At 46.6% G+C, this 21,612-nt stretch overlaps 1 protein-coding gene across 4 annotated transcripts in view; it reads right to left on the minus strand.

The window, feature by feature from the left end:
* The window catches only part of TXNRD1 (thioredoxin reductase 1), a 108,057-nt gene that overhangs the window by 29,074 nt on the left and 57,371 nt on the right, over positions 1 to 21,612 (minus strand). The window contains exon 1 of one of the 4 annotated variants that reach the window (XM_056574512.1): positions 2,256 to 2,350. The exons of the other annotated variants lie outside the window; for them this stretch is intronic. The gene's annotated coding sequence lies outside the window, so the exon portion shown is untranslated. Of the gene's footprint in view, positions 1 to 2,255; positions 2,351 to 21,612 lie in introns of those variants that run through there. 4 annotated transcript variants of the gene reach the window in all.

The raw sequence follows: 21,612 nt of genomic DNA on the forward strand, positions 1-21,612 counted from the left end.
TATTCCCTATCCTTAGGATAGCGGATATGTTTTTCAGCACTGGACTACTCCTTTAAGGGTCCACATACACATTAGTCAAAAGTCAACCAAACCTGCTGACTCTTCCTTAAAGGGGTATTCCAGAGGATAGGGGATAAGATGTTAGATTGCGAGGCTCACGCCACACCCCCTCCATTCATGTCTATGGGAGGGGCGTGACAGCTAGTACATAGTCATCATCCCTCCTCCCATAGAAGTGAATAGAGAGGGCGTCGTGGCTTGCATCGCCAGTCATCGGGCATGGAGCGGACTTCGCTCCGTGCACCATATGACAGGGGTGACGACCTAGAGGGGACAACTTCGATCTAACATCTTATCCCCTATCCATTGGTACTCCCTTGTTTCCAACGGAGTCCCCCTTTAACAGATGGTGTCGAGGAAAGAAGGATTAGACATGTTAGAACTTTTGTTCTCAAAGAGATAAGCTTCTGTCAGAGAAGTCTGGCAACAGCTTACCACTTCTTTCTCGCTTGAGCCAAACACTCTTGTGTGTGTAGGAAATAGGAAAAAGAACTGTTGAAAGTATGACCACCTTTAGTTGTAGGCATATTATTGCATTTAGGGGACCATAGTTTTAATATACAGTTTTCAAGAGAGAAGTATCAGAGCCATAACACAGTTGCATATATGAGGCAATATAAATCAGGCATAAATTATACATTATTCATCAATTATTCAGGGAATTTACTTTCTGGTTTGATCTATGGAACATATGCTGTCAGAAGAAACATATTGAAACATAGAGGTTTGCTTTTACCTGAAAGCCTTAAAGGGGTACTCCGCGCTGGAATTTTTTTTTTTTTAAATAAACTGGTGCCAGAAATTTAAACAGATTTGTAAACTACTTCTAATCAAAACTTCTATTCAAAAAGAAAAGAACTTCCTGTGGAGCATATAGCATCTGATGAGTCCTGGAAGGAATAAGATTTTATTAATAGAAGTAAATCGCTAATCTGTTTAACTTTCTGGCACCAGTTGATAAAAAAAAGTACCCTTTTAAATATATAAACATATATAAATATATAGTAGGTCAATTACAGATTTCATTATGTGAAGATTAAAAATAATATATAAAAATAATAAATAATGTGTGATATATAGAAATTAACTGAGTATCTGGCATTTCCAGTCTTCCTACCTAAACCTTATGGGAGGGGGAAAGCAGCTACCCAGCTTTCCCAGGCTCCTAAAGCCCCAGTTGTGATAGCCTGCTTATCCTACCTGCACTACTCACTACAGTGGCACTGCCATGTCCTCTCCGTGCCCCCACACTGATGTCTTTTCTCCGCACGCACTCTTCATAGCCTGCACTAAATCATCTCTCTCTCGCTAGCCCCTTTCTCTCTCCCTTCCCCCACACCAACTATTCTCTGCAACTGCCTGCCGGACAGTTAAAGAATACTCTACCATGACCTTGGTCTGGCAGCAGGATGTTTAAGACTCCTGGACAATCTCCACAGCCTAAAAGTAACATGATCAGGAGAAGTCCCCTAGACTTGCATAGGATTTTTGGTACATCTCCTGATTGCCTTCCTATCGATCAGGACATCCCTAAACTGTACTATAATTGTATTTATGAAAGATGTGTGCTTAGTTTAATTGAAATAACTCCAAAACTTTATGTTTGAACATACATACACACATACACTGCGTTTTATAGATGTATATATAGATAAGTTGTGACCAAGTAGTTTATCAGCACAAGTAACACATTCCACCGTTTATAAGATATGATTTAGAGGAAATAATATTTTCTGCAACACATCATATGAGAAGAGTAAACTTGCTGCATTCTCTCCTGTAGTGAAATTCGTAATAACCAGAATAAGATAAGCAAAAAAAGATATAATAAATGAGTTGTTAGAATATCATTTTCTATATTTAAGAATATATTTAGTAGATTATTTGCAGAATAGCTTTATTCTACTTACCGTATATACTCGAGTATAGGCCGAGTTTTTCAGCACGATTTTTCGTGCTGAAAACACCCCCCTCGGCTTATACTCGAGTGAACTCCCCCACCCGCAGTGGTCTTCAACCTGCGGACCTCCAGAGGTTTCAAAACTACAACTCCCAGCAAGCCCGGGCAGCCATCGGCTGTCCGGGCTTGCTGGGAGTTGTAGTTTTGAAACCTCCGGAGGTCCGCAGGTTGAAGACCACTGCGGCCTTCAACATCATCCAGCCCCCTCTCACCCCCTTTAGTTCTGAGTACTCACCTCCGCTCGGCGCTGGTCCGGTCCTGCAGGGCTGTCCGGTAAGGAGGTGGTCCGGTGAGGAGGTGGTCCGGGCTGCTATCTTCACCGGGGAGGCCTCTTCTAAGCGCTTCGGGCCCGGCCTCAGAATAGTCACGTTGCCTTGACAACGACGCAGATACGTCGTTGTCAAGGCAACGCCTCTATTCCGGGCCGGAAGCGCGGAGAAGAGGCGCCCCCGGTGAAGATAGCAGCCCGGACCACCTCCTCACCGGACCACCTCCTTACCGGACAGCCCTGCAGGACCGGACCAGCGCCGAGCGGAGGTGAGTACTCAGAACTAAAGGGGGTGAGAGGGGGCTGGATGATGTTGAAGGCCGCAGTGGTCTTCAACCTGCGGACCTCCGGAGGTTTCAAAACTACAACTCCCAGCAAGCCCGGACAGCCGATGGCTGCCCAGGCTTGCTGGGAGTTGTAGTTTTGAAACCTCTGGAGGTCCGCATGTTGAAGGCCGCAGTGGTCTTCAACCTGCGGACCTCCGGAGGTTTCAAAACTACAACTCCCAGCAAGCCCGGACAGCCGATGGCTGCCCGGGCTTGCTGGGAGTTGTAGTTTTGAAACCTCTGGAGGTCCGCATGTTGAAGGCCGCAGTGGTCTTCAACCTGCGGACCTCCGGAGGTTTCAAAACTACAACTCCCAGCAAGCCCGGACAGCCGATGGCTGCCCGGGCTTGCTGGGAGTTGTAGTTTTGAAACCTCTGGAGGTCCGCAGGTTGAAGACCACTGAGGGCGAATGATGAGAAGAGGATGATGAAGGGGGGGGGGGGTGTGGGGATGATGAAGGGGGGTGGGGATGATGAAGGGGGGGGGTGTGGGATGATTACAAGGGGATGATGAAGGGGGGATGTGTGGGATGATAAGGGGATGTGTGGGATGATGACAAGGGGATGATGAAGGGGGGATGTGTGGGATGATAAGGGGATGTGTGGGATGATGACAAGGGGATGATGAAGGGGGGATGTGTGGGATGATGACAAGGGGATGATGAAGGGGGGATGTGTGGGATAAGGGGATGTGTGGGATGATGACAAGGGGATGATGAAGGGGGGATGTGTGGGATAAGGGGATGTGTGGGATGATGACAAGGGGATGATGAAGGGGGGATGTGTGGGATGATGACAAGGGGATGATGAAGGGGGGATGTGTGGGATGATAAGGGGATGTGTGGGATGATGACAAGGGGATGATGAAGGGGGGATGTGTGGGATGATGACAAGGGGATGATGAGGATGTTAATGACGGGTCTGGATGATGACAGGGGGGGATGAGGTATTTCCCACCCTAGGCTTATACTCGAGTCAATAACTTTTCCTGGGATTTTGGGTTGAAATTAGGGGTCTCGGCTTATACTCGGGTCGGCTTATACTCGAGTATATACGGTACTTAATAAGAATAAGGCTGTGTTTCAACTTGCTAGTTTTTCTGTAAAACTACCACTGCAGTTTTTGAGCCAAAGCCAGAAGTATATTCAAAAGGAATAGGACATATAAAGGAAGGACTTACACTTCTTGGGGAAGGTTCATTTAACCCCTTAAGGACTGAGCCCTTTTTCACCTTAAGGACTCAGCCATTTTTTGCAATTCTGACCACTGTCACTTTAAACATTTATAACTCTGGAATGCTTTTAGTTATCAATCTGATTCCGAGATTGTTTTTTCGTGACATATTCTACTTTAACTTAGTTGTAAAATTTTGTGGTAACTTGCATCCTTTCTTGGTGAAAAATCCCAAAATTTGATGAAAAATTTGAAAATTTTGAATTTTTCTAACTTTGAAGCTCTCTGCTTGTAAGGAAAATGGATATTCCAAATTTTTTTTTTTTATTCACATATACAATATGTCTACTTTATATTTGCATCATAAAATTGAAGAGTTTTTACTTTTGGAAGACACCAGAGGGCTTCAAAGTTCCGCAGCAATTTTCCAATTTTTCACAAAATTTTGAAACTCGCTTTTTTTCAGGGACCAGTTCAGGTTTGAAGTGGATTTGAAGGGCCTTCATATTAGAAATACCCCATAAATGACCCCATTATAAAAACTGCACCCCCCAAAGTATTCAAAATGACATTCAGTCAGCGTTTTAACCCTTTAGGTGTTTCACAGGAATAGCAGCAAAGTGAAGGAGAAAATTCACAATCTTCATTTTTTACACTCGCATGTTTTTGTAGACCCAATTTTTGAATTTTTGCAAGGGGTAAAAAGGAGAACATTTTTACTTGTATTTGAAACCCAATTTCTCTCGAGTAAGCACATACCTCATATGTCTATGTTAATTGTTCAGCGGGCGCAGTAGAGGGCTCAGAAGGGAAGGAGCGACAAATGGTTTTTGGGGGGCATGTCACATTTAGGAAGCCCCTATGGTGCCAGAACAGCAAAAAAAAACACATGGCATACCATTTTGGAAACTAGACCCCTCGGGGAACATAACAAGGGGTAAAGTAAACCTTAATACCCCACAGGTGATTCACAACTTTTGCATACGTAAAAAAAAAAAAAAAAAAAAAATTCCCTAAAATGCTTGGTTTCCCAAAAGTTTTACATTTTTAAAAAGGGTAATAGCAGAAAATACCCCCCAAAATTTGAAGCCCAATTTCTCCCGATTCAGAAAACACCCCATATAGGGGTTAAAAGTGCTCTGCTGGCGCACTACAGGTCTCAGAAGAGAAGGAGTCACATTTGGCTTTTTTGAAGGAAATTTTGCTCTGAGGGCTGTTACGCCGAGCGCTCCGGGTCCCCGCTCCTCCCCGGAGCGCTCGCAGCGTTCTCTCATTCGCAGCGCCCCGGTCAGACCTGCTGACCGGGTGCACTGCGATATTACTCCCAGCCGGGATGCGATTCGCGATGCGGGACGCGCCCGCTCGCGATGCGCATCTCGGCTCCCGTACCTGACCCGTTCCCCGTCTGTGTTGTCCCGGCGCGCGCGGCCCCGCTCCTTAGGGCGCGCGCGCGCCGGGTCTCTGCCATTTAAAGGCCCGCTGAGCCACTGATTGGCGCAACAGGCCTAATCAGTATTCTCACCTGTGCACTCCCTACTTATACCTCACTTCCCCTGCACTCCCTCGCCGGATCTTGTTGCCATTGTGCCAGTGAAAGCGTTTCCTTGTGTGTTCCTAGCCTGTGTTCCAGACCTCCTGCCGTTGCCCCGGACTACGATCCTTGCTGCCTGCCCTGACCTTCTGCTACGTCCGACCTTGCTCTTGTCTACTCCCTTGTACCGCGCCTATCTTCAGCAGTCAGAGAGGTTGAGCCGTTGCTGGTGGATACGACCGGGTTGCTACCGCCGCTGCAAGACCATCCCGCTTTGGTGAATACCAGTAGCAACTTAGAACCGGTCCACCAACACGGTCCACGCCAATCCCTCTCTGGCACAGAGGATCCACCTCCAGCCAGCCGAATCGTGACAGTAGATCCGGCCATGGATCCCGCTGAAGTCCCACTGCCAGTTGTCGCCGACCTCACCACGGTGGTCGCCCAGCAGTCGCAACAGATAGCGCAACAAGGTCACCAGCTGTCTCAACTGACCGTGATGCTACAGCAGCTATTACCACAGCTCCAGCAACAATCTCCTCCGCCAGCTCCTGCACCTCCTCCGCAGCGTGTGGCCGCTTCCGGCTTACAATTATCCTTGCCGGATAAATTTGATGGGGACTCTAAGTTTTGCCGTGGCTTTCTTTCGCAATGTTCCCTGCACTTGGAGATGATGTCGGACCAGTTTCCAACTGAAAGGTCTAAGGTGGCTTTCGTAGTCAGCCTTCTGTCTGGGAAAGCTCTGTCATGGGCCACACCGCTCTGGGACCGCAATGACCCTGTCACTGCCTCTGTACACTCCTTCTTCACGGAGATCCGAAGTGTCTTTGAGGAACCTGCCCGAGCCTCTTCTGCTGAGACTGCCCTGCTGAACCTGGTCCAGGGTAATTCTTCTGTTGGCGAGTACGCCATCCAATTCCGTACTCTTGCCTCCGAATTATCCTGGAATAATGAGGCCCTCTGCGCGACCTTTAAAAAAGGCCTATCCAGCAACATTAAAGATGTGCTGGCCGCACGAGAAATTCCTGCTAACCTGCATGAACTTATTCATCTTGCCACCCGCATTGACATGCGTTTTTCCGAAAGGCGTCAGGAGCTCCGCCAGGATATGGACTTTGTTCGCACGAGGCGGTTTCTCTCCCCGGCTCCTCTCTCCTCTGGTCCTCTGCAATCCGTTCCTGTGCCTCCCGCCGTGGAGGCTATGCAAGTTGACCGGTCTCGCTTGACACCTCAAGAGAGGACACGACGCCGCATGGAGAACCTATGCCTGTACTGTGCCGGTACCGAACACTTCTTGAAAGATTGTCCTATCCGTCCTCCCCGCCTGGAAAGACGTATGCTGACTCCGCACAAAGATGAGACAGTTCTTGATGTCTACTCTGCTTCTCCACGCCTTACTGTGCCTGTGCGGATATCTTCCTCTACCTTCTCCTTCTCTGCTACGGCCTTCTTGGATTCCGGATCTGCAGGAAATTTTATTTTGGCCTCTCTCATCAACAGGTTCAACATCCCGGTGACCAGTCTCGCCAGACCCCTCTACATCAATTCTGTTAACAATGAAAGATTGGACTGTACCGTGCGTTACCGCACGGAACCTCTCCTAATGTGCATCGGACCTCATCACGAAAAAATTGAATTTTTGGTCCTCTCCAACTGCACTTCTGAAATTCTTCTTGGATTACCGTGGCTTCAACGCCATTCCCCAACCCTTGATTGGTCCACAGGAGAAATCAAGAACTGGGGTACTTCTTGTCACAAGGACTGTCTTAAATCGGTTCCCAGTACTCCTTGCCGTGACCCTGTGGTTCCCCCTGTATCCGGTCTTCCTAAGGCTTATATGGACTATTCTGACGTTTTTTGCAAAAAGCAAGCTGAGACTTTGCCTACTCACAGGCCTTATGACTGTCCTATTGACCTCCTCCCGGGTACTACCCCACCCCGGGGCAGAATCTATCCTCTGTCTGCTCCTGAGACTCTTGCCATGTCGGAGTACATCCAGGAGAATTTAAAAAAGGGGTTTATCCGCAAGTCCTCCTCTCCTGCCGGAGCTGGATTTTTTTTTGTGTCCAAAAAAGATGGCTCCCTACGTCCTTGTATTGATTACCGCGGACTTAATAAAATCACGGTAAAAAACCGCTACCCCTTACCTCTTATCTCGGAACTCTTTGATCGCTTACAAGGTGCCCACATCTTTACCAAACTGGACTTAAGAGGTGCTTATAATCTCATCCGCATCAGGGAGGGGGACGAATGGAAGACCGCATTTAACACCAGAGATGGACACTTTGAGTATCTGGTCATGCCCTTTGGCCTATGCAACTCCCCTGCCGTCTTCCAAGACTTTGTTAATGAAATTTTTCGTGATCTCCTATATTCCTGTGTTGTGGTTTATCTGGACGATATTCAGATTTTTTCTGCCAACTTAGAAGAACACCGCCAGCATGTCCGCATGGTTCTTCAGAGACTTCGTGACAATCAACTTTATGCCAAAATGGAGAAATGTCTCTTTGAATGTCAATCTCTTCCTTTCCTAGGATACTTGGTCTCTGGCCAGGGACTACAAATGGACCCAGATAAACTCTCTGCCTTCTTAGATTGGCCACGCCCCTCCGGACTCCGTGCTATCCAACGTTTTTTGGGGTTCGCCAATTATTACAGACAGTTTATTCCACACTTTTCCACTATTGTGGCTCCTATCGTGGCTTTAACCAAGAAAAATGCCAATCCCAAGTCCTGGTCCCCCCAAGCGGAAGACGCATTTAAACATCTCAAGTCTGCCTTTTCTTCCGCTCCCGTGCTCTCCAGACCTGACCCATCTAAACCCTTCCTATTGGAGGTAGATGCCTCCTCAGTGGGAGCTGGAGCTGTCCTTCTACAAAAAACTCTTCCGGGCATGCTGTGACTTGTGGTTTTTTTTCTAGGACCTTCTCCCTGGCGGAGAGAAACTATTCCATCAGGGATCGAGAACTACTGGCCATTAAATTGGCGCTTGAGGAATGGAGGCACCTGCTGGAGGGATCAAAATTTCCAGTTATCATATACACTGATCACAAGAATCTCTCCTATCTCCAGTCTGCCCAACGACTGAACCCTCGCCAGGCTAGGTGGTCGTTGTTCTTTGCCCGTTTTAACTTTGAAATCCATTTTCGCCCTGCTGACAAGAACATTAGGGCCGATGCCCTCTCTCGTTCTTCTGATGCCTCTGAAGTAGAGGTCTCTCCGCAACACATCATTCCTCCGGACTGTCTGATCTCCACTTCTCCAGCTTCCATCAGGCAAACTCCTCCAGGGAAGACCTTCGTTTCTCCACGCCAGCGTCTCGGGATTCTCAAATGGGGACACTCCTCCCACCTCGCAGGCCATGTGGGCATCAAAAAATCCTTGCAACTCATCTCTCGATTTTATTGGTGGCCGACTCTGGAGACTGATGTTATTGATTTCGTGCGGGCCTGTACTGTCTGTGCCCGGGATAAGACTCCTCGCCAGAAGCCTGCTGGTCTCCTTCATCCTCTGCCTGTTCCTGAACAGCCTTGGTCACAGATTGGTATGGACTTTATTACGGACTTGCCCTCATCCCGTGGCAACACAGTTGTTTGGGTGGTCGTTGATCGATTTTCCAAGATGGCACATTTTATTCCTCTTCCTGGTCTTCCTTCAGCGCCTCAGTTGGCAAAGCAATTTTTTGTACACATTTTTCGCCTTCACGGTTTGCCCACGCATATCGTCTCAGATAGAGGCGTCCAATTCGTGTCTAAATTCTGGAGGGCCCTCTGTAAACAGCTCAAGATCAAATTAAACTTCTCTTCTTCTTATCATCCCCAATCCAATGGGCAAGTAGAAAGAGTTAATCAGGTCCTGGGTGACTATTTACGGCATTTTGTTTCCTCCCGCCAGGATGACTGGGCAGATCTTCTACCATGGGCCGAATTCTCATACAACTTCAGAGTCTCCAAATCTTCTGCTAAATCCCCATTTTTCGTGGTGTACGGCCGTCACCCTCTTCCTCCCCTCCCTACTCCCTTGCCCTCTGGTTTGCCCGCTGTGAATGAAGTGACTCGTGATCTTTCCACCATATGGAAAGAGACCCAAAATTCTCTTTTACAGGCTTCATCCCGGATGAAAAGATTTGCTGATAAAAAAAGAAGAACTCCCCCCATTTTTGCTCCCGGAGACAAGGTATGGCTCTCCGCTAAATATGTCCGCTTTCGTGTCCCCAGTTATAAACTGGGACCACGCTATCTTGGTCCTTTCAAAATCAAGTGCCAGATCAACCCTGTCTCTTGCAAACTCCTTCTTCCTCCTTCTCTCCGTATTCCCAATGCCTTCCATGTCTCTCTCCTTAAACCACTCATCCTTAACCGCTTCTCTCCCAAAGTTGTTTCTCCCACTCCAGTTTCCGGATCTTCTGACGTCTTTTCTGTGAAGGAGATTCTAGCATCCAAGACGGTCAGAGGTAAAAGATTATTCTTGGTCGACTGGGAGAATTGCGGCCCTGAGGAGAGATCCTGGGAACCTGAGGACAACATCCTGGACAAAAGTCTTATCCTCAGGTTCTCAGGCTCCAAAAAGAGGGGGAGACCCAAGGGGGGGGGGGGGTACTGTTACGCCGAGCGCTCCGGGTCCCCGCTCCTCCCCGGAGCGCTCGCAGCGTTCTCTCATTCGCAGCGCCCCGGTCAGACCTGCTGACCGGGTGCGCTGCGATATTACTCCCAGCCGGGATGCGATTCGCGATTCGGGACGCGCCCGCTCGCGATGCGCATCTCGGCTCCCGTACCTGACCCGTTCCCCGTCTGTGTTGTCCCGGCGCGCGCGGCCCCGCTCCTTAGGGTCTCTGCCATTTAAAGGGCCGCTGCGCCACTGATTGGCGCAGCAGGCCTAATCAGTATTCTCACCTGTGCACTCCCTACTTATACCTCACTTCCCCTGCACTCCCTCGCCGGATCTTGTTGCCATTGTGCCAGTGAAAGCGTTTCCTTGTGTGTTCCTAGCCTGTGTTCCAGACCTCCTGCCGTTGCCCCTGACTACGATCCTTGCTGCCTGCCCTGACCTTCTGCTACGTCCGACCTTGCTCTTGTCTACTCCCTTGTACCGCGCCTATCTTCAGCAGTCAGAGAGGTTGAGCCGTTGCTGGTGGATACGACCGGGTTGCTACCGCCGCTGCAAGACCATCCCGCTTTGCGGCGGGCTCTGGTGAATACCAGTAGCAACTTACAACCGGTCCACCAACACGGTCCACGCCAATCCCTCTCTGGCACAGAGGATCCACCTCCAGCCAGCCGAATCGTGACAAGGGCATGCCGCATTTAGGAAGCCCCTATGGTGCCAGGACAGCAAAAAACCCCAGATGGCATACCATTTTAGAAACTAGACCCCTTGGGGAACGTAAAAAGGGGTAAAGTGAACCTTAATACCCCAAAGGGGTTTCACAACTTTTGCATATGTAAAAAAAAAAAAAAAAAAAAAAATTTACCTAAAATGCTTGGTTTCCCAAAAAATTTACATTTTTACAAAGGGTTAAAGCAGAAAATACCCCCCAAAATTTGAAGCCCAATTTCTCCCGATTCAGAAAACACCCCATATGGGGGTGAAAAGTGCTCTGCTGGCGCACTACAGGTCTCAGAAGAGAAGGAGTCACATTTGGCTTTTTTGAAGGAAATTTTGCTCTGGGGGCATGCCGCATTTAGGAAGCCCCTATGGTGCCAGGACAGCAAAAAACCCCACATGGCATACCATTTTGGAAACTAGACCCCTTGGGGAACGTAACAAGGGGTAAAGTGAACCTTAATACCCCACAGGGGTTTCACAACTTTTGTATATGTAAAAAAAAAAAAAAAAATTCCTAAAATGCTTGGTTTCCCAAAAAATTTACATTTTTACAAAGGGTTAAAGCAGAAAATACCCCCCAAAATTTGAAGCCCAATTTCTCCCGATTCTGAAAACGCCCCATATGGGGGTGAAAAGTGCTCTGCTGGCGCACTACAGGTCTCAGAAGAGAAGGAGTCACATTTGGCTTTTTGAAAGCAAATTTTGCTCTGGGGGCATGCCGCATTTAGGAAGCCCCTATGGTGCCAGGACAGCAAAAAAAAAAAACATGGCATACCATTTTGGAAACTAGACCCCTCGGGGAACGTAACAAGGGGTTAAGTGAACCTTAATACCCCACAGGTGTTTCACGACTTTTGCATATGTAAAAAAAAATTATTATTTTTTTTCCTAAAATGCCTCTTTTCCCAAAAATTTTACATTTTTAAAAAGGGTAAAAGCAGAAAATACCCCCCAAAATTTGTAACACAATTTCTCCCGAGTACGGCGATACCTCATATGTGACCCTAAACTGTTGCCTTGAAATACGACAGGGCTCCAAAGTGAGAGCGCCATGCGCATTTGAGGCCTAAATTAGGGACTTGCATAGGGGAAGAAATAGGGGTATTCTACGCCAGTGATTCCCAAACAGGGTGCCTCCAGCTGTTGTAAAACTCCCAGCATGCCTGGACAGTCAGTGGCTATCTGGCAATACTGGGAGTAGTTGTTTTGCAACAGCTGGAGGCTCCGTTTTGGAAACAGTGGCGTACCAGACGTTTTTCATTTTTATTGGGGAGGGGGGCTGTGTAGGGGTATGTGTATTTGTAGTGATTTTTACTTTTTATTTTATTGTGTGTTAGTGTAGTGTAGTGTTTTTAGGGTACAGTCACATGGGCGGGGGTTCACAGTAGTTTCACGCTGGCAGTTTGAGCCGCAGCTCAAACTTGCAGCCGGATACTTACTGTAATCCTCCGCCCATGTGAGTGTACCCTGTACACATTGGGGGGGGGGAACGTCCAGCTGTTGCAAAACTACAACTCCCAGCATGTACGGTCTATCAGTGCATGCTGGGAGTTGTAGTTTTGCAACCGCTGGAGGCTCCGTTTTGGAAACAGTGGCGTACCAGACGTTTTTCATTTTTATTGGGGAGGGGAGGGGGGTTGTATAGGGGTATGTGTATACGTAGTGTTTTTTACTTTTTATTGTGTGTTAGTGTAGTGTTTTTAGGGTACAGTCGCACGGGCAGGGGTTCACCGTAGTCTCTCGCTGGCAGTTTGAGCTGCGACAGAAAATTTGCTGCAGCTCAAACTTGTAGCCGGATACTTGCTGTAATCCTCCGCCCATGTGAGTGTACCCTGTACGTTCACATTGGGGGGGGGAACATCCAGCTGTTGCAAAACTACAACTCCCAGCATGTACGGTCTATCAGTGCATGCTGGGAGTTGTCGTTTTGCAACAGCTGGAGGCACACTGGTTGTGAAACACAGAGTTTGGTAACAAACTCAGTGTTTTGCAACCAGTGTGCCTTCAGCTGTTGCAAAAGCTACAACCCCCAGCATGTATGGACAGCGGAAGGGCATGCTGGGTCTTGTAGTTATGCAACAGCTGGAGGCATACTACTTTGGCTGGGGATGCTGGGGACTGTAGTTATGCAACAGCTGGAGACACACTGGTTTGCTACATAACTCAGTGTGCCTTCAGCTGTTGCAAAACTACAACTCCCAGCAGTCACCGACAGCCAACGGGCATGCTGGGAGTTGTAGTTATGCAACCAGCAGATGCACTACTACAACTCCCAGCATGCACTTTAGCTGTTGGTGCAAGCTGGGAGTTGTAGTTACACAACAGCTGAAGGTACACTTTTCCATAGAAAAAATGTGCCTCCAGCTGTTGCAAAACTACAAGTCCCAGCATGCCCATAAGGGCATGCTGGGAGTTGTGGTGGTCTGCCTCCTGCTGTTGCATAACTACAGCTCCCAGCATGCCCTTTTTGCATGCTGGGAGCTGTTGCTAAGCAACAGCAGGAGGCTGTCACTCACCTCCAACGATCCTCGCCGCACAGGTCAGTCCCTCGTCGTCTCCGCCGCGGCCGTCGCTCCTGGGGCCCCGATCCCAACATTGACGCCGGGGATCGGGGTCCCCAGCACCCGGGGTGCACGTCCCGCACCCGCTCACGTCCTCCGGAAGAGGGGCGGAGCGGGTTGCGGGAGTGACACCCGCAGCAGGCGCCCTGATTGGTCGGCCGGTAATCCGGCCGACGAATCAGGGCGATCGTGAGGTGGCACCAGTGCCACCTCACCCCTGCAGGCTCTGGCTGTTCGGGGCCGTCGGAGACGGCCCCGAACAGCCTGTAATTCCGGGTCACCGGGTCACTGGAGACCCGATTGACCCGGAATCTGCCGCAGATCGCTGGACTGAATTGTCCAGCGATCTGCGGCCATCGCCGACATGGGGGGGCATAATGACCCCCTTGGGCGATATGCCCCGATGCCTGCTGAACGATTTCAGCAGGCATCGGGCACCGGCTCCCCTCCGGCTAGCGCCGGGGGGCCGGGATTTGACAGGACGTACTCAAACGTCCTGAGTCCTTAAGGACTCGGAAAAGGGGACGTTTGAGTACGTCCTGCGTCCTTAAGGGGTTAAACTTGGGCAGAGAAAAAGTTGGCCCGTTGTCCATAGCAACCAATTAGATTACTTCTTTTCATTTTTTGAGAAGGCCTCAGAAAAAAAATAATTTATCTGACTGGTTGCTATGGGTACTGGGCAATGTTCTGGTCAACTTTTCCTAAGCACAGGTCTTGGTGAATCCACCACCTGAGACAAGTGACAAGTACACTGAAACAAGGATCTGTTGCTAACATCTTAGTGCCAGATATCACAGGATACAGTCAGAGAGCAATAAAAGGGAACTACACAATATTAGGCAGGTGACTTTTAAAGAGGTACTACCTGGAACACTTTTTTTTTTTTTTTTTTTAAATCAACTGGTGTCAGAAAGTTAAACAGATTTGTAAATTACTTACAGTACTTACCAGCTGTTGTATGCTCCACAGGAAGTTCTTTTTCTTTTTGAATTTCCTTTCTGTCTCACCACAGTGCTTTTAGGAACTGTCCAGAGTAAGAGCAAATCCCCATAGCAAACCTATCCTACTCCAGACAGTTCCCAAAATGGACAGAGGTGTCAGCAGAGAGCACTGTGGTCAGACAGAAAGGAAATTCAAAAAGAAAAAGAACTTACTGTGGAGCATACAGTACTGGAAGGATTAAGATTTTTAAATACAGTAGAAGTAATTTACAAATCTGTTTAACTTTCTGGCACCAGTTAATTTAACAAAAAATGTTTTCCAGTGGAGTATCCCTTTAATGCTGAGGCTGATCGGTATTATATAGAGCAACACTTTACCTACTTATTAAAATTTGGACCAGACTTCTGCAAAGTGAATGACAGACGTGATCCCATTTATTGCACCTATGATCATCTTCTAGGAGTTTAATAAAGGTGAGAATCAGTCCTAATACTCCCCAGCCTAACCTGGGCATAATAATAACGTGCAAGAAGGATATAATTAGCTTCCTGGCAAGTGTGCAGGTACAGACATCTGCTCACCTCTGTACAGGAGGCGCTCAGCTCCAAAACACAATGCGATAATCCCTTTCAGATGTTCCTCTTATAAACAGAGCCACATATTTTGTTTATGAAGTCAAATGTCCTGTTTGGACTATATGAATAATAAGAAGTTGGATTGTTGATTGAGTAGATATCTTCCCTGACATGTCAAATAAAGGAGCAATACAGGAAAAGAAGAGGAAAACACTAGGAACCTTTATCTAGTGTCCAACACTGAAGATGAAGAATAATAAAACACATTTATATCAGGTGCCAAATGCACTCACCCTGTGGGAAAGGCAATATTAATTAACCCCTAAACACATTAAGAAAGAGATCCTGTCTCCAGATTTACCCTAGATCAGGGGTTCTCAATCGGTTGTGGTGACAAATAACGGCCATGCATAAGCCAGTATTTGTCAGTGCAGAGCGGGGAATGGCCGCGGCAACTCTCTGTAAAGTACCGCGGCCACAGCCTCGGCTACTTTACGGGAGCTGCGTGGTTGCCAGGCAGATGTGTGATGTCCCCTGATGTTGCACGGAGGTGCCGCACAGCGCAGGAGGACGTCACCCATCAGTGTGGCCCACCAAACGGGACTCCGAGAACGGGACGAGCTGTTTACCCAAACAGGCCGGATAATATAAAAAATGTAAAAAAAAGTAATAACTAAGTGTATGGGAGGGAGGGAGGGATGTTATTGTATGTATTTTATGTATGTATATATTAGCCCTGGGGGATGGGGGGGAAGAGAAATAATGCACAAGGGCATTAAGATGGAGGGGGGAGGGATAATGGCAAAAGGGGATCAGAGGGAGGGGGACTAATGGCAAAGGGGGATTAAGATGGAGGGGTGGGCAATGATTATCCCCCCCCCCCCTCCATTTTAATCCCCCTGTGCCATTATTCCCCCCTCCCTCTGATTCCCTTTTGCCATTATCCCTCCCCCCTTCATCTTAATGCCCTTGTGCCATTACCAGGTCCCAATGTCCACCTGAGCTTCCTCTAAAGCAGATGCCCCACACCCAGTCCTCAAGGCCAATATTATTATTTTTTTAGTTACTCTTAACCCCTTAAGGACTCAGCCCATTTCGGCCTTAAAGGAGTACTCCAGAATAGGAAAATTGTATTCCATACTCCCAGCAGTAAAAAAAAATAAAGAGGTACATACCTTCCTTCGCTCCCCCGGTACCTCCGGTAACCCGCTCTGGTCTCCGCCGCGATCCTCTTCCTGGTTGCCGGTGGTCGGCGAGTCATACTGCGCTCGGCCAATCACCAGCCGCAGTGAAGTCCCGACTCGGCCAGCAATAGGCTGAGCGGCAGTTAGTGTAGTTCATAACATAGTGTCTGTACCTGTGTGTGATGGTTTTCTCACAATTCTTATGTGATTTTCACCCAGTATTTATTTTTAACAGTATACAAAATGACTGTTGTCTCAGATTTTTCCCAGGTTGCAATGTGGCCGAGACCTGACTCACTAGTCAGCTGATGACAGGGAGCCTGTCTGCTTCACCCTGAAGGCACCCTGATTGAAAACCACAGGTCTTTTGAATGGATGCAGCTCATTTATGTTTCAATGGGTGGGGTGGCTGATGTGTGAAAGGGAGGAAAATGGAATTATGGGATTTGTAGGCAAAGAAGAAAACTCAAACAGGAAATACCAGTTCACAAAAAGCTAACCACAGTGTTATGGTAATCTCACAACATAGCCATTTAGCCCCAAGACAAGCGCAGATCCTTCCCAAGCATGTCCATTACTGTCTGCCAGGTACATCTTAAAATCACCTTATGGTAGATAACCCCTTTAATGTCCAAACCTTGGCAACAAAAATTAAACATACCCCTAAGTGGAATAGTCTGAATTGGGTTCAAAATGTGAATATTTTGTGTGGCCACCATTATTTTCCAGCACTTCTTCAAGCCTGTTGGGCATGGAGTTCATCAGAGCTTCACAGGTAGCCACTGGAGTCCTCTTCCACTCCTCCATGATGACATCACAGAGCTAATAGATGGTAGAGACTTTGTGCTCCCCACCTTCCATTTCAGGATGCCCCACAGATGCTCAATAGGGTTTAGCTGTGGACACATGCTTGGCCAGTCCATCACCTTTACCCTCAGCTTCTTAAGCGAGGCAGTGGTAATCTTGTAGGTCTTTTTGGGGTTGTTGGAATACTAACCTGCGGCCCAGTCTCTAAAGGGAGGCGGTCATGCTCTGCTTCAGTATGTCACAGTACATGTTGGCATTCATGGTTCCCTCAATGATCTGTAGCTTCCCAGTATCAGCAGCACACATGCAGGCCCAGACCATGACACTCCCACCACCATGCTTGACTGTAGGCAAGACACACTAGTCTTTGGTCGACCATGGCGAAGCCGGTTCTGAGTGCAACCTGCCCTGGCAAACCACTGTATGGTCATGCGCACCAGGCTGCAGATGAGTTTTAAGGTTTGGAAATCTTATAGTCTAGACCATCTTTATGTAGAGCAACAATTCTGATTTTCATATCCTAAGAGAATTCTTTGCCATGAGGTGCTATGTGGAGTTTTTAGTGAACAGTAAGTGTAAGAGCAATAACACCAGATTTAAGACACCTGCTCCCCATTCACACCTGAGACCTTGTAACACTAATGAGTCAGATGACCCTGGGAAGGGAAAATGGCTAATTGGGCCCAATTTGGACATTTCCACTTAGGGTTGTACTCACTTTTGTTGCCAAGGTTTAGACATGTGTTGAGTTATTTTGAAGGGACACAATATTAAACACTGTAATACAGGCTGTGCACTCACTACTTTACATTGTAGCAGAGTATCATGTGTTGTCAAATGAAAAGATATAATAAAATATTTACAAAATGTGAGGGGTGTGTAAGATACTGTAGCTCTGGGCACTACGACAGGAAATTGTAACCTCCATTTGTATCAGTAAGTAATAGTTTTACATATGATCCCATTTTCTTTAACCCCTTAAGGACACAGCCTATTTTGGCCTTAAAGGGGTGGAGTACCCCTAGACTTTGGCCTTAAAGGGGTGGAGTACCCCTAGACTTCTCTGTCTAATGTCTAATCGCGGGGGTCCTGTCGCTGGGAACCATCGCGATCTCTCCTGTAGCACCCCCTGTCATCTGGTGCACAGAGCGAACTTAGCTCCGTGTCTGATGACTGGCGATGCAGGGGCCGAAGGCGGGGGGTGGGGCGTGACATCACTAGGGGGTGCGGCCATGATGTCACGAGCCTCTGGCCCCTGCATCACCAGTCATCAGTCATGGAGCTAAGTTTGCTCCATGTACCAGAAGACAGGGGATGCTGCAGGAGAGATCGCGGGGGTCCCACTGCTGGGAACTCCCACAATCTCATCTGCAGCATCCCCTGTCATCTGGTGCATGGAGTGAACTTAGCTCCATGCCTGATCTGTATTGGGGATAAGATGTCCTAGAAAGGAGTACCCCTTTAAGGACAAAGCAAGATGTTTGCATTTATTTTTTTCCTCCTTGCCTTCTAAAATTCATTACTTTTTTATTTTTCCATCCACAGGCCCATATGAGGGTTTGTTTTTTACGTGACCAATTGTACTTTGTAATTACACCTTTTCTTTTACCATAAAATGTACAGCAAACCCCCCCAAAAAAATTATATATTGGGGAAAGTGAAAAGAAAAACGCAATTTTTATCTTTTGAAGGGTGTCATTTTTACACAGTGCATGTTCTAGTTATCCTGTGGGTCAATACAATTAAAATGATACTCGTGTTTACACACATTTTTATTATAGTACTTCTTTAAACCAAAATGAGTATGTTTTAAAGCGTACCCATCAGATGCAACAAAAAAAATTTCTTAATATATCACTCAGTACCTAATCCTGACCATGTACATCTAATTTTTATGTGTCTAACACCTTTATTTATTTTTTATTACACTTTTAATTTAGCTCACTAGTCTGAATTCCTCTGAAAGGGAGGGGGCGTGGCCTCACTGTGCAGGTCTCCGCCCCCTCCCTCAGTATGCTGTCTGCTCACATCTCGCCTAGCATTAGCAAAACTACAACTCCCAGCTTGTCCTCACTGACAGTAGCGGGACACAAGCTGACAGTGGGAGGATTTTTCCTCCAGCTGAGAGCCCTGCGCTCACAGCTGTCAATCAAGTAAGTGTGTCCATGACATAGGTAATGATGCATGGACACAGCAGGACTAGTATGTGTCCAAGCAGGCAGGGGGGGCAGTTGTTTGACTGGCTTTTTCAGTATGAAATACTGAATATTTTCTAATCAATGCAATTGCTAAACCTATTGGTTTTGCATGCTTTACAACATATCAAACGTTTTAAAATCTGACAGTGCCCATTTAAAATCACCCTATTTGACCACTCTAACTCTCTCATTTTTCTGTATACAGGGCTGTATTAAGACTCATTTTTGCACAGTGATCAGTAGTTTTTATCGGTACCCCTTTTACAAATGTTTGACTTTTTGATCACTTTTTATTTTATTTTTCTGGGATGTGATGTGGCCAAAAAGCATCAATTTCTGATTTGTTTTCAAGCGTTTACGCCGTTCACTGTACCACTGATCAGTATTATCGTCAGTCTTTTTTTTTTTTCTTTATTATTCATTACATATCGTTACAGACAATCTTTTCTGCAAAACGTTAGACTGCAGAACAATAAACTTATACAATATACATAAAAAAAACAATAATGATATAAATTATTAAGGGTGTTCAAGTTACTACTTACAAAATCTATTGGCCTGGGAAAAGAAGAACAAAAGGAAAGATAGAGAGAGAGAGAGAGAGAGAAAGAAAAAGAAAAAAAAAAAGGGGAAGAGAGGGAAAAAGTATTATCGTCAGTCTACTTCCCTGGTCTGCTGAAAAGAAGACGCCGGGATGACGGATGGAGACCTCCTGTTCTGCGGGTGATCAGATCAGCCCTTAGAAGTGCCGCATTTCCGCAGATGCCGTGATCGATCATATAGATCATGGCATCTGAGGGGTTGATGTCCGCCATTACCGGCGGGTCCCTGGCTGCTGATAGCAGCCGGGACCTGCCACACATGATGCGAGCACCATTCCGGTGTTCACATCATATGCAGGACATAAATGTACGTCCTAGTGCGCAAAGCACCAGCGCATCAGGATGTACATTTACGTACATTTAGGGATTAATTTGCTTTTTAGGATTTTCCCTTTATGTTACATTGAGGGAAAGCAAAAACCAACCATCAATACAGAATAACCTTTTTCATGAATCATGACCCTTCTGCTTTTAAAGTTGATATTAAATTAAAAGAATTATGTAAATTCAATCTATTAATTTACTGTATAATTACATTCAGTAACCACTTAATTACAGGAAATGTAATGCTGGGAACTTTCTCATTTCCATATCATGCACAATGCCTAACAAACATCATCCCTGGAAACTTTACATTGTGGGCCAATATGTAAATAGATAGCATTAATCGTGTGATTCATGATTTCTCTGTATGGCACAGATTGGGAAAACTACCCCAAAAATAGTTGAAATGGCCGTGCCATGTTGTTATACCCCTAAACCAAGCTAAAATAAATATTCAGGCTATACAGCAGTATAGATTTCAATGTAGACCAGGGTTAGGCAACCTTTTTTGAAGTCGCTTAGCATTCCGGCAATATGGGTGTGGCCTGTTGTGGGTGTGGTTTATTAAAGGTGGGGTTTGTGGGAGTGGTTTCTCACATGGTAGGGGTCTTTTTCTTAATTTTCCATATATATTGTCCTCGAAAGGACCTTAAGGTGAGGACAAAATAGAGGTAGAGGATCACACGGATAAACATTTTAATCCAGACCTGCATCAAACCCCGGTAATGCATTAGTAGTATTACTGTTAGTGTGTTATTAGTTGAGTAAGATTGTGTTTGCCTATAATTGTGACTTAGATAACAGTACATATTTTATCAGCCATCCATGTAGAAATCCAGGTTTTTACTTAGCTGTTCTTTTTTTTTTTTGCATATTTTGAACATAACAAGAGCTCAGGAGGAGGCCGCCATGATTGGGTTTTGGAATGAAAGTAGCAGGGTAGGGGGCACTTTCCTTATGGCTGGAGTTTAATCTATATCAGAAGGAATAAACGCGTATGGTTGCTACTTTGATGGTTACCAGTAAGCTGTGAGGATCCCTTGCTCACCCTCCCAATTGAAAGGGCCACTTGGGGATAGCAGATGCCTGAGTTTTAGGGTTGCACAGAAGGGTACATCGTTTCTCTCCAGGTGGTGTGGTGGCTCAGCAAGGGGGGGGGGGCTAGTCACAACAATCTGGGTGGTTTGAGGTTCTAGTCTCTGAATTCCTTGATCATGGAATATAATAGATGCCTGGCATCAGCCTTCAGTATTTTATTGAGCTATCCCCCAGGGTAAGGTGCTGCCTTTAAGTCGGTGCTAATCAGCTGGAGGTAAATTATGTTAGTGGGCAGGCTAAATCTAGTTTTGAGGCTTTAGCTCCCTTCCTGTCAAGAAATGAACTTAGAGTTTACTGTGTTGCATCATGTAGTTATATCATTTATTCTGTTATTTCGTATGCCTCAGTTGGATGAGACCCACGTTTTGTCTATTGTTTGTTGATAAAAAGGCGGGTATAGCCATTACAATCCACCCAAAGTATCTTGTCTTTATTTTGGCTCAGGCAGCGGGTGGGGTTTCATAAGTGGGGGAGGAATCCATTTGTAGCAAGTTCACAATGCCCTATTGACTCCCAAAACAGATATTTATATATTTTAGCTAGGGCTTAAATTATTTATCAAGAATATACCCAAAATGTAAGACAATAGACGGCATTTAGGCAATAGTGTTTCTTATTCTGCATGCTGGCTTCCTGTGTTCACTTGGTTGCTAATTGACATATAGCAAACTGTTTTTCC

This window comes from Hyla sarda, chromosome 4 (assembly GCF_029499605.1).
Source record: "Hyla sarda isolate aHylSar1 chromosome 4, aHylSar1.hap1, whole genome shotgun sequence".
In the NCBI taxonomy this organism is placed as follows: Eukaryota; Metazoa; Chordata; class Amphibia; order Anura; family Hylidae; genus Hyla; species Hyla sarda.